Genomic DNA, 13,005 nt, shown 5'->3' on the forward strand with positions numbered 1-13,005 from the left:
GTTTTCTCTGAGAAACAGCCAGAAAAAAATGCTTGCTCTTTCCTTTAAAATATAGTCATCAGCTACGCAACAGGCAAATGCGATGGGTATTCACTGATTTCACAAACAGCGCATCAGTAGACAAACTCATTGGACATGTAGCTCTCAGTGCACTTGTAATAACAAAAGACAAGTGCACGGCTTATGTGAAAACTCCATTTATTGTTTACAATTTGAAACATTTTTGTGACAAGGGAGTTAAAGTATACTTGTACAGCCACTTCTGTGATAACTTAAAAAGGTGTTGCTGAGCCCCTGTAAAGAAGACTCTACTGTAGCCAGACCCACCTAAAGATTACAACCGTTTCGTAATCGACAAGCTTGCAGAATCCGTGCTGCACTTCCACCCCGCCGCGGTGGTCTAGTGGCTAAGGTATTCGGCTGGTGACCCGCAGGTCGCGAGATTGAATCCCGGCTGTGGCGGCTGAATTTTTGATGGAGGTGGAAAAATGCTGTAGGCCCGTGTGCTCAGATTTGGGTGCACATTAAAGAACCCCAGGAGGTCGATATTTTCAAAGCTCTTCACTACGGCGTCTCTCATAATCATATGGTGGTTTCGGGGCGTTAAACCCCACAAATCAATCGTGCTGCAGTTCCTTCACCAAGTTCAGTGGAAAGTCCTCACTTGACTTTTATTTATCATTTGAACCTGGTGACAAATTCTTCTGCATAGAAAAGGGTCTTTTTTCGATCAAAAATTTTGCTAAAGCTTTATAATGGGTGATGTTGTGGTAAACTATTGAGGCAGCGTCGCCAGGGGTTACCAAGCATCTTCTCATGTGAAAAATAGTGTCCTGGTACTGTGGAAGGTTGACTGCATCATTTTACTCCTTAGCGTTCGTTTCACCTAAAAACTGGGTTCCACCTGTGTGCCACACTTCAGAACCAGGTGGTTTCTGTGTTACTTTTACAAAAATAACACGCACAGTCATATATATGTGATGACTTGGTGGCACTTCATCTTTTGACACACCTTCTGATTTGATTGTTTCTCTGGCGGTGGATAAGTACATATAGTGACTTATTTGTAGACTATACTTTTGAGAACCCTTTTGTTTGTACTGGGGCTCTTGGGTGTTTTTTCTGTATAAATAAGTGCAGTGCGTTTTGGTATCTTGATGAGAAGACTAACGTTTGTAATAAGTCTTTGATGAAAATATCATTTGTGAGGCATAGTGCTAGCAAAGCTTTACTGGTTAATGTTCAGGTGCAATAAAAGAAATTCTCGCAGCTTGATGTCGTCATCAGTGAGTGCAATATCATGACTGGGCATGCAGCTCTAATTTTTCAGGCCACTTATATTCAAATATTGGTGGATTTTGTAAATTTACAGTTGGGCTTTCGGTAATTGATGACTGGTTCAGCCTTTTTTTAACAATCAAGTTAGTTTTGAGGATGTGAGCTAGAAAAATCTATTTGCCAGGTAGTGCTGAAGCTTTCGCAGTGGCTTAGCAGGATGCATCACCACCTGTTGCCAAGTTTTCAAGGCGGTCAAAAGCTAGAAAAATAAGTCTTAGTTACGTGCAAACTTGTACTAAGTGCTTTATTTTGAACATTTGTAATAGAGTGTGCCAGACGTTCTAGGCAAAAGTCATTGCAGCTTTAAAAAGCTTGTGAAAGCAAAATCCTAATTGTGCACAAGCTAGTGCATTGGTGATCTAGATGTTTCAGTCACATCAGTATGTAGAGGTTCAGGCCGTTGCTGCACTGTGCTTGGCTGCGAGAAATTTTTCCATGGTTTTGTTTAGTGTTTGCATTCCCACATTCCCAGTCAAGCTATGCTACTGCACGTTTCTCTGCTGTCAAAACAAAAGTCAATGAACAGCTCAGATATCAAGTGGCCTGCTTTACAACAGTGCACCTGAAATGCACTGTTGTAAAGCATATGCAAACGTAGATGTTGTAAAGCAAACGTAGATACAACACTTCACAATTCAAACTTGACCTGCATAGCAGATGGTTGTCGGTGCATTGGCTGGTGCAAGTAAAACAGTGCATGGTGGTAGTGAGGGTGAGAACATTTACTATTGTGGCACATGCTGACTTGATAGACAAGCAGTGTAAGCACATAACACACACACAAATGAGCAGCCCAGGCATAGGCTTTTTACAGCACCGTGTCCTCAGGCACCACTACATTTGGTCATGTAACAGCTTCTGCCATGGAGTGCCTAGTGATCAACCTTCATTCTCTTGTTTATAATGGTCACAACCGCTGAAGGGGTCTCAAAGACAGCTACTGTTTCAGCGATTACAGTGAGCATCAAGGGGGTCGATGACGCGAAATTTCACCTGCCTGACCTGAAGGTCGCGGGTTCGAATCTCGACCATGGCTATGAGATTTTCTGTGGAGGTGAAAATGCTTGAGGCCCTTGTGCTAAGATTTACGTGTATGTTGAAGGACCCCATGTAATTAAAATTTCTAAATCCCTTCACTACAGTATATATTATAATTATATTCTGGTTTTGTTACATAAAACCCTGGCAATTATTTTATTGTAGTTTCAGTAACAGGTACATTGCAATCGTATGTCCTAGATTGCTGAGTGAAGGCAGCAAATGTAAAAGTGTAATCTGGGACCCTGCAGCACCCTTTCTTAATCGCATATATTTTAGTCTTTATCACAGCAGACTTGCAACGCCATTACACCAACATACCGGTTGTCGTAGCTGTGTGCACAGCCACTCAGTTTGGGTAGAGGTCCTTGTATGTGCCAGAAAGCGTTTACAAACTTCTCTAATTATGTCATTCTTTTTACCCACACTGACAAGAAAACTTGAGAAAGTTGTTATTTCTGATAACTTGCTGAGCAGATTGGTGTGTACCCCGCTGTTGTAGCTTAGTGGTTAAAGTGTTTGCACTGCTAAGCTCAAGAACGTGGGTTCGATTTCTGGCTATGGTGGCCACATTTCAATGAGGATGAAATGTGACAGCACCCATTCACTCAGCTTTACATACATGTTAAAGCACCCCAGATAATCAAAATTACACCAAAGACGGCTAACCTGTAACTAGCAAGGACGACGATACAGCATTTGTCACTGATTATATTCAGTCACTGATTATATAGGCGCACGATAGCGCGCCGTGAGTATCTGCGCATGTCCGATGCGCAGTCGTGATGCAATAGCCTTGCCGGATACATCCTTTCCGTTAACAATGAAATTACATACCCACCGAAACGGTGGTAAGTACATGGCATTTCAAAAAATGATATCATACACTTGGTTAAAGTCCTTGTCATAATGAAGACGCTGTGGTGGCTTCACGGTTCGAGTCGACCTTCTCAAAGCTGGCGTCGGTGGTGAAGTTGACTGACGCACCACAGGTGGCGAAGGGTCGCCCGACGTCGGAACTTCGCGACGTCGGCCATTGGCTGGCGAGGTTGAAGTTGCCACTGTCAAATGGCCACCAACGTTGTTGTCCGCTGAGCTGGCATCAATGTCGTCGTCGCTTTCCTCGATGAACCGTTCGCCAGTTTGAAGTAGGTGACGACGGCTGCGCCTTAACAGCTTCTGGTCCTCCGTTTTGACAAGGTAGGACCTTGGATATGGCGAACCCACCACTTGAGCTTTCCGGGACCATGCAGCGTCTCTGAGCCTCACGACGTCACCCTTCTGCAGAGGAGGCAAAGGTCTTCCCCCTTGGGCCTGGCTGTGCTTTTTGACGTCGGTTGCGGTCACCGTACTGAAGTCCGGGAGGTTGGCGTGAAGGCGCCTTCCTTGCAGTAGTTCACCAGGGGATCGCCCGTCCTCCAGTGGGATAGAGCGGTAGGCCAGCAGGCCCAGCCAGAAGTCGTCGCCCGAATTTGCAGTTTTTTTTTAAGATGCGCTTCACAACCTGCACACCTTTTTCCGCAAGCCCGTTTGACTGCGGATAATGAGGGCTTGAAGTGACGTGCGTGAAGTCGTATCTCCTTGAAAACAAAAAAAATTCATGGCTGGAAAATTGTGGGCCGTTATCAGTGCATACTTCGACGGGCACGCCAAATCTGGCAAAGATAGCGCTCAGTGCTGCGATGGTTGATTGCGCCGACATGTCAGGTAGTTTCTGAACTTCCGTAAAGTTTGATAAGGCGTCAAAGACAACGATGTACGAGTCCCCCGCAAACGAAAAAATATCAGCTCCAACTCTATGTCATGCACAACCTGGCACGGGCCGCATTTGAAGCGGTTCCTTGGGCTGTTTGTAAGCATACTTGCGGCATGTAGGACAAAGTTGCAGCATGGAAGCAATCTCAGCGTTAAGCCCCGGCCAAAACACGAGGCGTCTGGCCCTTTCTTTGCATTTTTGCATGCCAAGGTGACCTGCATGGATTTTTTCAAGCATAGTTTTTCGCATGCTTTTCGGAATAACAACCTTCGACGCCTTTAAAAGTATTCCGTTGACAAATGAGAGTTCTTGCTCAAAAGGCTTTAGTTCACCTTGTACTGGAAGCCCCGCCGACAAACTTGCGATCACCGACTGTAGGTAGCGATCACGAGCCGTTGCCGCTTGCAGTTCTTTCTGCGTTGCTTCTGTGACACGGTAACCTAGAAGCTGGATTGCATGAACTTCCACGTCGGTAGTAGCACCAGCGTCGTCTTGGTTGTCAGCAGTTGACCGGGACAACATGTCAGCAAGAACAGGGTGCTTCCCAGGAATATACTGCTAAACAAAATCATACTTGAACAACCTCAAAAAGAACCGTTGAAGGCGAGGTGGCATGTCACTAATTTCCTTTTGAGCAATTGACAAGAGTGGCTTGTGGTCCGTTTCAATTGTGAATTTCTGGCCGTAGACGAACTGGTGAAATTTTTCGCATCCAAAGCAAATTCCTAGGGCCTCCTTTTCTATCTGTGCGTACAGTTTTTCTGCCTTAGTCAGTACTCGAGATGCGTAAGCTACGGGCCGCCACTCGTTATTGTGACGTTGCAGAAGGGCGGCACCAACGCCGTCCTTCGATGCATCGCAAGATAACCTTGTTTCCCGTCGTGGGTCAAATATTGCGAGCACGGGAGCGGTGGTCAGAATTTGCGTGACACTTTTCCACTCTTTGGCGTGGTTATCTGTCCACTCAAACTCAGAACTGGCCTTGATAAGAGTTCTTAACAGGGCCGTTCTTTCAGATAGCTGCAGCACGAACTTTCCAAAGTAGTTCAACACACCCAGCATACGTTGAACATCGGCCTTGCATGTTGGCACTGGCATTTGAACCAAACTTTTTACGAGCCCTGGATTTGGGGATATGCCGTTCGCACTTATGATATCACCCAGAAACCGTAGCTCTTTTACGCCAAACTTGCACTTGTGCAGATTAAACGTTAATCCAGCTGTTTCAGCAGTTTTGAGGACTGCTACCAGGCGCTCATCATGCTCTTCCTTCGTTGAGCCCCAGACCAGGATATCATCTATATATATGAGCACGCCTGGCAGACCGTCAAATATCTGACAAAGTGCCTGCTGAAACACCTCGGGTGCAGATGAGATGCCAAAGGGTAGCCTCAGAAAACGGTATCTGCCAAAAGGCGACGAGAACGTACAGATTTTTGATGTTGTCTTGTCTAAGGGCACCTGATGAAAGCCGGCGTTTGCATCCAAACAGCTAAAATAAGTAGCACCGGTTAGCCGTGCTTCCAAGTCCTCGCGTCTGGGTAAAGGGAAATGCTGCCTCTTGATATACTTGTTCACTCTTCTGGGGTCCATGCAAACCCTTAGAGCACAGTCTTTTTTTTTTACCAGTACCAGAGGGCTTACCCAGTCGGTTAGCTCATTTTCTTTGACGATGATGCCCCCCCGGATCATTCGCTGTAGTTCCTTCTTCAGAGGTTCCTGAAGTGCAAGTGGAACCCGGCGAGCAGGCTGAACGACCGGAACCGCGTCTGGATCCAGGACCATTCTGTACTGCGTTTTCAAGCAGCCGAGCCCTTGGAACAGGTGCCTGAAATCTTTCAAAAATTCATACTCAGACGAGGCATTGACAGCGTCCACCGTACGTCGAACCAATCCGAGCGCTTCACTGGCATCGAGCCCAAGGATGGCTTGGTGCCCATTCTTTACGATGAAGAATTTCACGCTTATCTCGGTGGTTCCGACTGACACTTTCTGTGACGTTGTTCCATAGCTTGAAATAACGCCCCCGTTGTAGGCACGCAACACTGACCCGGTAAGTTGCAACGCTTCTTTGGATCCAAGCTTATGGTACGTTGTAAATGGAAGTAAGCTTGCCTGCGAACCGGTGTCCACATTGAACGTCACTTCTCTGCCATTTCCTCGAGCCTTGATTGTCCAGTCTTTCTTGCGACAATTTTCGGAGCCGATTTCAAGAATCTCAAAGTCATTCTCAATGAGATTAGCTACTTCGCTAACAGCGGTAGACTTCTGGCAACAACTTGCAAAGTGGTTGTATTTGCGGCAAGAATGACATAATTTACCATACGCGGGGCATTGCTTAGGTTTATGTTTGCGGTTGCACTTCCTGCAGCAAATATCTTGATTATCGCGACTGCTTTTTTTTCCGCTGCTGCCGTTTTTTCGTCACCGTTTCGCCACTTGCAACTGCGTCAATGCTATCTTCTGTCCTATTCCAAACTAGGCTCCTTAGTGCCGCTGCTTCTGCCGCTTTACACATTTCCTCGGCTTTTAGTAGCGTCAGGCCTCTCTCGGCAAGCATTCTTTCATGCAGCTTTGGGTCGTTCGTACCAAACACAATTTGGTCTCTAATCAGTGAATCGTGCTGATCCCCAAAGTTGCACTGTGTCGCCTGCTTCTTTAAGTACCGCACAAACTTCTCAAAAGGTTCTTTCTCCACCTGGCTTCGTGTACGAAAAACTTATCTTTCGTGAATTTCATTGCTCACCTCGGAGAAGTAGGCGTCAAACATCCGCACGACCGTGTCGTAAGATTCCTTGCTTTCTCCGGGCCCGTACTGAAAGTTGTTGAAGATGTCGAGCACTTCGTCTCCCGCGAAGCTCAGCAAGAGCGCCACTTTCGAGGAGTCACTTTTCGGGGACTTCTCGGCTGCCGTTGCTTGCAGAAAAAGCTCGAACCTTTGCTTGAAGCGCTTCCAATTTTCAGACAAGTTGCCCGATAGGTGCAATGGCTCAGGCGGCTTCAGTAGGTCCATGGCGATTCCGCGCCGTTGCTGCCGTGCTTCAGTCCGCGGTGGCCACTTCTGACACCATGTAACTAGCAAGGACGACGATACAGCATGATGGCCAGAACAAGAAGTGATATCGGTTTATTCAGTCACTGATTATATAGGCGCACGATAGCGCGCCGTGAGTATCTGCGCATGTCCGATGCGCAGTCGTGATGCAATAGCCTTGCCGGATACATAACCCAGCATGCTTCATAATCTCATAGCTCTGCCACATGCAAAACCTGAATTTAATTTTAATATTAGTGAGACCGTAATTAAGTATGCTTGGGCATAGATGTTGTGAATTCATGAGAAATTGCTCGACGCCTGCTTTTTGACTCTTGTGCATAAAAAAAAAGCCCGCCTATTATTCCATACTGGCATCATTAATAAGGAAAGTGAAATTACTCTAGTAAGCCGGATTCGTTTTCATAAAGGGGCTGCAGCACTGACAGGCATGCTTACTGAAGTTAAACATTGTGTAAGATTTTGTGCTGTAGGCAGTGTTAGCCCAGTAGTCATTGCCAGTAATTGGCTATCTTTCATCAACTGTTGAGTTTGAAAAGCATGGCCCGCTGGGTGAGTTGGTAACTCATCTTTACACGGTGGTGCACAAAAAACAATAGTGCAAAAGAAAGGAGAATACAAAACATAATGCAATCAAGCAACAGAGAATTTATTGTAATAACAAACATATAGACATATATATATACAGTCAGATGAACATATGTTGATGAAACAGAGGAGCAGACAAAGATTGTCTTAATGATGCGCTTCCAGGAAAGTGAACTCGGTGGCAGGTAAAGTAATGTGGCTGAGAGTTTCGCAACATATGCATCACCTGCTTTGTTCATAAAAAAGGCTTCTTCAATTTCACGTGATACCCTGTTTTGTTGAGCTTGTTGTTGAGTTTGTGGCACTTGCCTCACAGAAAAGGGGGAATGATGAATGGTCGTAAACGTGTGTACTCGTGCAGGTGAGGGTGATAGATGAAGCTCACACACATTCACATTCCACATTTCGACATCCCCTACACAGTTGTTGCAGTTCACAACAGTTAACCACAGAATGCAGTTTTCTTCTACATTTTCTCGATTACAATGAATTGTGCTAAGCAATCCCTGGCCTCTCGGTGAAGCATTGATTGTGTTTGGTGGTGCCTGCTTGCTCACAGATCAAAAGGCATTCAGTGGCAGTGCACCATGCCACCCACAATCTTGTAAATTGCTAGTAGCTTTGACTCTACCCAATGTGCACACAATGTCACAACATGGTAAAAAGTGGCAAAGACTGAGAAAGATTCTGCTACATTTAGGCGATGTATTTAGGTGCTTTGATGAAGATGTTTGTTGAAGGGAGTTGGCAATTACGTGAGTAGGGGTGCTTGCCCCAGATTTTACAGTTGTAGTGACTGAGCCAGAGTGGCTTGTGTGCACAAATGTGAGCCTCAAATTGACTGTGATTGCTGCTGCTAAAAAAAGCTGGGCATCGAAGATTTACGTTTGTGTTAATATGCACAAGAGCTGCGGTTGTCTTCAGGCAAAGATGAACGAATGAGTTAAATATTGTCCTATGTAATTTGTATGTTTTTTCAGCAGTGTTTCTCAGTCTACAGATTTTTCGTTTTCGTGCACATGCGTAAGTGCCTTTCAACATCTTGGTGTAGCGGTAGTTCCATAACGGTGTGTTGTTCCTGTCAGAGTCTTTCAATGCTTTTCTGGTCACTAAGCTCCTCCGTAATGCTATAGGGAGAGCTTGCTATGTTGCTGTAGCAGCTACGTGGCCACGCTAGGAGAGCGCAGGGGGCATTGAGGAGAAGTTTGCTGTGTAGAGGGAAGAAACCCAGAAGAATCTACATTCACTTTTCCTTGTTTTTTTGAAATTATGCGACTGATGGCTATGGGAATTGTGTGCAAGAACATGGTTTGTGTACATAAATGACAATACCCAAGACATGCTGTATACCAGGTTGTCACTATGACGACAGATGTACGAGCGAACAGATGTCCTTTAGTTTGCCTAGGGACCACAATGAGATGAATGAATGGGAACATGCAGTATCGTGACAGGCACCTGTTAGACTTACCTGCGATGTTGAACATGTTAGAGTGTGCATGTTAGAGTGATTTTTATGCCACCAATGACATTTTTATTGTCGACTTCATAGTGAATGGAGAAAAATGTCTGTGCTGTTTATTTTGCAGCTTGCTAGTTTTTTTAGGCTCTGGCCAGTTTATTCGGTGCTTTGGATTTTTTTCTTGTTTGCAGTGGTTAGGTTGTTAAAAAAAGCTTTTTTTCCTATTTTTATTGACTGCATTTTTTATTTACATCAGTGTGCTCAGTTTTTGTTTTTCAGTGGCTTGCTGCATTCATTTACTGACCTTGCATAGAGTTTTTCTACGCTAGAAAAAGTGCCATTCAAGCTGTATGTTTTCCGAGGTAGTTTTTCTTATTTTTTCTCTCTTTTTCTTTGGATCCTGGTATTCTTTCTTTGGTTACTGTTAATTAGTGTCTCGACAGTGTGGTGTTCTTAAACTTATGCATTGAAATAAGTAGTTATAAAAAGGATCAGGTCAATGGACATTAGGGCTTTTCAGCTTGACTTGTTTTTGAATATTTTACCCATGTTGTATTTTTCACATTCTGAATAGATAGAAAACGTGACTGAGCTCTGCTTGTGAACACGTGTGCTTATTTTCTCTAGATTACAGAAATATGGCTTTTTTCATTTAATCAAGTCTACCGTGCAAGTAGTCTTCACCAAGAAATTCGTTGCATCACATGGTGCAAACATAGCTCATCTAAGAGTCAAAGTAACGCATGTGATTTGTGAAGGTGCCACCATACCGAGTGTCCTTGGGACGCTGCAAATCAGGTGAAAAGCAAACCATTGAAAACTATTGGCCCATTTTCTTAATGTGTTGGGCTGAAAGCTTCTTGAACATATAAAATCAATTTATGGTTACCTTGGAAACAAGAAGACTTTTTTTTTCCTAATCAGCGTGGTTTCAGTGGAACCTATCCACAGTTACACAATTAGTAGAAACAACGACTTTTGAGCTGCATTCAATAACAGAAAACAGATCGACACTATATGTTTAGATTTATCCAAGGATTTTGATCAGGCTGCGCACACCAAGTTAATAAATAGGCTAATGGAAATGAATATAAACTTTGAAGTTGTGGGGATCTGCTCATACCTCACAGGTCTCACACACTACGTCAAAACAATAGCAAATCTAATCTGCTAATCTAACCTTGAGTGTACTACACGAATCTGTCTTAGGACCACTTCTTTTATTGATTTATATAAATGATATTGTTCATGACACAAGCGACAATATAGAGCTTACATTGCCCCACCGCTGTGGTCTAATGGCTAAGGTAATCTCGGCTGCTGACCCGCAGGTCGCGGGGTCGAATCCTGGCTGCAGCGACTGCATTTTCTACGGAGGCGAAAATGCTGTAGGCCTGTATGCTCGCATTTAGGTGCACGTTGAAGAACTCCAAGTGGTCAAAAGTTCTAGAGTACAGCATCTCTCATAATCATATAGTAGTTTGGGGACGTTAAACCCCACATATCTAACGGTTACATTGTTCGTTGATGATTGGCTAATATATCAGGAAATTAATAACCAGAATGTATAGGCATCGCTTAAGTGAGCTCTTAAAGCTGCAGAATGATAGGCCGCCAAATGGTAAATGAAAATTAGAGAATCTAAGTCATGTATGCTCAAAGTAACAAAGCGAAAAAAGCATGTTGTCAAGTGTTATTATGAGATGAATTCCACAACTCTTAAAGAGCCCGTGAACCACAGAGAGGTCGAAATTCAGTTGTAGTGGGGAAATTGTGCACGAGTGTATGACAAACGCAGAGCCGTGACAATTTTTCAAAACGGTGCAGTAATAGCAGAGTTGAGACGCATTTGATTATCGAAACTATGACAACTACACCTTCCACTTTCTCCCTGGCTTCCCTCCGCCTGGTATCCTATCCCATGCCGCTTTGCCCTCTCACCGAGCTCCCCTCCCAGGCTCCCATGCCTCTCCCAATCTCGCTTGGCATTCGTCATCGCTGACGTGCTGCTTGAAACAGCGTCTACTTCCGGCTGCTGCAACACTGGTCGTCGATTCGTCAGTTGCGTTGTAGCTGCGTGCTTGATGGCGAACCGTGGCTGCCGTAACGGTGCCGGTATGGACCCTGCGTTGCGCGTACAGGTTCAAAAGAGCACCAACCCTATGTCCCCATACGGGGACACGCCGTGCCTAGCGCATGTTGCACGCACGTGACCAATACGACGAACAGCAACAAGCAGTGCGGACAGCTGCTTGCAGGCTGACCAGAAGTGGTAGGCTCTTGCTCGATCGGTCCCAGCATATTTGGCATATTTGGCTCGGCGCGTCAGAGATGTGGCATGGCGCGTCATGCGGAGGCCCAAAAGGCCTGGAAAGGAGGAGGTATTGTTTCTTGGAATTGGTGGCCACCATGACAATATATGTATGCATGTTTTTCTACACTTTAGTTTTTTCTTTATTTTAAAATATATCTATTTTTCTAGTTTTGTCTTCATTATGATACCTTGTACTTGTTCTTGTCTTATGGCGACATTCACTGTGGCCATTGTGTTACAGTCATGACGGCCACAGTATTTGGAAATAAATAAATAAATTGTAAAGTGCAACACATTTTTGCTCTTGCAAGATTGTTTAAGTAACATGTAGTTGTCAAAGTTGCACGTCGAAAATGAACAGAACGTGATTTCAAGCTCGGACTTAAGGCTAGGCTATAGACCCTGGAGATCAGCGTGCATTGACACTGCACGCAGACATTACCTTGCGAAAGTTTTGTCATTCCCGATTTAAAATGTTGCCAAATCTATGTTTGTTGGGGGGCAGCAGAGTGAGTTACTTTCTATCAACTGTAAACACGTGATAGTTGTGTAAACACATGCCAGATGACGTATGAGTGGTAGTTGAGTGATGCAGCTCATAGCAAGATAAACCATTGTCTTGAACTGGCACAGCATTCAGCCTAAAAAAGCGTGTGCGACAGATGCCCCCTCATTAAGTGTGGCGAATGTAGTGGTGGCTTTTGTCTCGTATGAAACTACGAGCGGAGTTTTATGACCAGAAAAGCATTGAAGGACTCTGTCCTGGCTTGGGTATTAAATGTGCTCTTCGTTTACCATTGATGTGATCGGCACCTGTGTGCACCATGTTTGTTTTCTGTATTCTTTCGTGGTTGCTGCATTTCTCATAAAGTGTAGTTAAAACTGTTAACTAAATTAGATGCTTCCAATTGGGTTCCAGGGGTGCTCTTGTATAGTAGATATGCACTTTTGATGCATGTGCATTGTTGTAGTATGCAGAGCCATTGCCGTTGGTCTCATATTTTTTTTACAATTTCAAATCTTTATTTCATGGTCACAGCTATATAATCAGTGTAGTGAAGAATATGTCATACGTGTTGCATACACTCTGTCATAACTTTTACGCATGGCAGATTGAGGCAGCTGCCGCAGGTCGCTGTTTCTAATCTGGCACTGGCTAACCTCACTTTGAAGCTAAATGCACTGCATCTGGCGTGCCCTTTAGAAGTGACAGGCACTTTACTCTCCTGTATTATGAAAGTACAGCTTGTCTGGGTGTGATGACATTATCAACTGTCATACTAAGTGACATAATTAATGTATCTATGTGCTTAGGTTTAAATTCACATCAAAGAACCCCAGGTGGTCGAAATTTATCCCTTTATGCTAGGATTTTGAGGTTTGTGACCCAAAGCAACATTTAAGAAGTTCTGTACCAAAGAGCTCAAGATTAATTTCAGGCACATTGACTTCTT

This window comes from Rhipicephalus microplus, chromosome X (assembly GCF_043290135.1).
Source record: "Rhipicephalus microplus isolate Deutch F79 chromosome X, USDA_Rmic, whole genome shotgun sequence".
Taxonomy (NCBI): Eukaryota; Metazoa; Arthropoda; class Arachnida; order Ixodida; family Ixodidae; genus Rhipicephalus; species Rhipicephalus microplus.